Below are 4,119 nucleotides of genomic sequence, written 5' to 3' on the forward strand. Positions count from 1 at the left end.
TTCTTTGAGCAAAGATTCATGGTCCCATATAAGAAAAACTTTACCTATTTTCATTTAAAATGTTTTCCTATCAAATTATCTCTAAGTGGATCAAATGTAGCATATTTTAACAGGAAATATTCTCTGTGGTTTTATCTCTGTTAATCCATAGTCCAAACTATTGTCCACTCTTTCAAGCTACCAGCCCTGATGCAGCATCCCAAACATCAGTGCCAAAACCAGAAGTGCATTCTCTTATTACATTAATAATAATTTTACAGTATGGTGGCAGGAAATGCACTTTCAGTTCACTGGCTATAGCTATTATACTATGCGGAAACGACTGCTTGGAAGGCAGCCAGATTCTTTGGCTTAAAGGCCAACCATGAGGAAGACAAAGGTAATACAAGAAGGGAAACTATGTCACCTGACCAAAAGCATTATTGAGACACTCTAAAGCAGGGTTTCTCAACTCTCTGTGGTGCAGGACCATTTTTAAAATATTCCAATCTGCCATAAACTTTTGTAAAATAAGAAATTGTGCATTTGGGTGTAACAGCAACGTCAAAATGCTCTAACGATGTCTAAATACTTACACACCATCTTTATATTTCATTAGTATACTAATCACACTTGTGTGATTTGTATATTTATCATACTTATCTCATTAGGGATGGGTAATAAATAATCTCAGGACTGATATTGGTCTGTGAAACATGTGCTGATTAAGAAAGGATAAGAATTACATCTGGCAACATAATTCTTTGAGTATAGTTCAAGTGACATGCTAGTTCAAGTATCCCTGCTGCTGGTAAATGCCAGATTGTGTATGTTAAATGCAAATGGTAGCCAAGCTTAAGGAGATATCAAACACTCAGTTATACAGAGCATATCAATGAAATCAATTTCCATTTATAAGTCATGTTTAAAGTAGTTTAACGATAAAACCTTGACTAATCATATACATTGGGGATTGAGCATTAGGGAATCTCTGGCTGCTACATGGACTCAAGATTAATTAGAACAGCACCATCAATGCCATCTTGAAGGGTAGGAGTTCAGCATGGATGGAACTGGAGAGCATTATGCTAAATGAAATAAGTCAGGTGGTGAGGGGCAAATACCATATGATCTCACCTGTAAGTGGAGCCTAATGAACAAAACAAACATGGAAAATAGAACCAGAGGCATGGAAACAAGGAACAGACTGACATGGATGACAAGGGACGCAGGAGGGGGAGAAGAGAAGAAAGAAAGGGAAGACACTAGTTAAAGAACAAGTATAAATGACCCATGGACATGGACAGCAGGGTGAGGATTGACTATGGAAGTGTTGGGTGGGCAGGGCAGGGGAGAGCAATGGGGGAAAATTGGGACAACTGTACTAGAACAACAATAAAAAACAGCACCGTCCTCCATGAAGGAGGACCTTTCTGGTTTTACCTGCTCCTGTGTGCAATGGACTAGGTATATAACAATCAGATTCTGCATTAGTTGCGAATAGAACAAGGATTTTTACATCTACAGAGGATATGAATTCCAGGCACAAATACTTTTTAAGGTAGGTCTTCATGTGTAAGTATAAACAGGTGATCAAGAAACAACAAATATTTAGTGAAAAGTAAAAGAAACATTAAAGGGAATCTCTACACTCAACCAACACAATAACTAAGTCTAAGCAATAGTAAATGGAGAAAGAAAAAAATCTATAAATATGGATAAATAGTATTTAGAGAAAGACTTATACACTTATATAATACATTATTAATACATCACATTCATGAAATAAAAATAATCTTCTGTTCAAAAAAGGACACCAGGGTTCTTATTTGTAAGCAATATAACCTGTGCAGGTTAGTCTAAACATAAGTAAATATTTATTGGGTTGCTACTATGTGCCAGCTATTCTTCTAGACATTGGGGATACAGCAGAAAGTAAAACAAAGGCCCTGTCCTTAAGGAGCTTATATTTCAGTGAGATTCTAGAAACAACAAAGAAATACACGATTCAAGAAATGATATCAAGCTGAGTAAAGGAGACAGCAAATGACGGGCTATGTGAATGTGGGCCTGTGTGTGTGCTATTATAGATGGTACAGTCAGAGAAGGCCTCTGTGATAAAGGAATATTTGAACCAGGAATTAAAGGAAGTGATGAGGTAAGCTGAGGATAAAAGAAGAATGTCACAAGCACAAGGAGTGTCTGGGTATTTATTTATTTATTTATACATATCTATGTTCTAATATCTGTAGAAGCTTTATTAAATTTATTGCATTAACATTGGTTAGTAATGTTATATAAATCTCAGGTGTACAGCTTTATAAAATGACATCTGTAAACTCTATTGTGTGCTCACCACCCAAAGCCTAGTCTCCTGTCACCATGTATTTGACCCCCTTAACCTCTTTGTCCTCCCCCATCCCACTTCTCTGGTAACCACCATTGTGTTGTCTGTATTTATGAATTTGTTTATTTTATTAATAGTAAGGAGACCAGCATGGCCACAGTGGAGTGAGTGAGGAAGAGTGGTAGAAGTTGAAATAAAAGCAATGAGAATAGACCAAATTATATGGGATCTTGTAGACTGCTGTATTTTGGCTTTCAGTAAGATATATGAAAAACCATTGTAGGGTTATGGGCAGAAGACTGATGTAATGTAGTTTACATTTTAACAGTTTCACTCTAGTGGTTGTATAGACAATAGACTAGAAAGGGCAAAGGTAAAGGTGGGGAAATCAGTTAGTAAGCTATTACAATGATACAGGAATGAGATGACTATGGCTTGGAGCAGAGTGTTAGCAGTGGGGATAAGGATATAAGGTCAGATTCTAGATACATTTAAAAGGAAATACGGACAAGATTTGCCAGTGGATTGAATTTTTGGCATGAGAGAGTAAAGACAAGGATAGCTCCAAGATTTTTGCCTGAGGGACTACAATAACTAAGGAGCTATTTATTCTGATGAAGAAAATTGCAGAACTAATTCATTTTTGTTGGAGATTGAAGAGCTGAGGTTTTTGACATGTTAAGTAGGAGATGTCTATTAAACATCCAAGTGGAAATGTTGAGTAAGGAGTAGAATATATTATTCTGGAGTTCAAGGGAAGGATCTTAGGCTATAGATATTAATTTGAGAGTCCTCTATATATAGAAGGCACATTTAAAGTCATGAGACTGGATGAGATCAGCTAAAGAATGAATGTAGACAAGAGAAGAGGACTAAGGATTGAGTCTTGCATTGCTTCAATATTTTGCAACTGGATACTAAAATATCACCAGAGAATACTATGAAGAAATAACCAGTTAGATAGGAAGAGAAGTATGAAGAGGTGTCCTGGAAGCCAAGTAAAAGAAGTGTTTGAAGAAGGAGAGAGTAACTGGCCATGTAAATAATACTGACAGGTTAAGTAAAATGAAGACTGATAAGTAATGTTTGAAATTAGGAATATGGGAGTCATTGGTAACCTTAACAAGGGTAGCTTATTAAACAGGGTCATCAGTTGAGAGTGAAAATGGAGTATTACTAGATATTGGAGAATTAAGGAGAGAGTAGATAGTATAAAATAGTCATCTATAGAGTGGGTATAAAAATGTTATACATTGCCAGGCAGCACTAAATGCCCTCTGAGATTAATGGTCATGAATTTGAAGAATAAAATTAAATGGATCAAACGAGTTAACATGGAAACAGAATAAGTGGAGAATTGAATTTAATCAGCCTTGGGCTTTTTCCTAGATGACTATGATGAATGGAAAGAGAAGCAAAGGAATTAATGGTATATTCCTGGGAGTGATTATAATGATGGACCATGAAATATAAAGTCAGGTGAGAAGGAAAGTAGCAGTAAAAAGTAGCAGGGTTAATGGATTGGAGGTCCCAGTAGGGTCAAGAAAATGCTGTGATTCTGGCATTAGAAGCAGCGAGCAGAAAATATAGAAAGAAATGGTTTCAAAAGGGGATGCTGAAATTGGGATTATGTACACACTGCAGTTATTTATTAAGGAAAGGCTGAAAAACCAATCTTGAGTCTCAGTTTTCAGAAACAATTGCCTAGGACTAATGCCATAGAACTTGCCTGATAAGAAAAACTGTTGCTCCTGCATAGGTGCCAAGAAATTGACTTTACTGCAACAGCTACT

This window comes from Desmodus rotundus, chromosome X, assembly GCF_022682495.2.
Source record: "Desmodus rotundus isolate HL8 chromosome X, HLdesRot8A.1, whole genome shotgun sequence".
NCBI classification, from domain to species: Eukaryota; Metazoa; Chordata; class Mammalia; order Chiroptera; family Phyllostomidae; genus Desmodus; species Desmodus rotundus.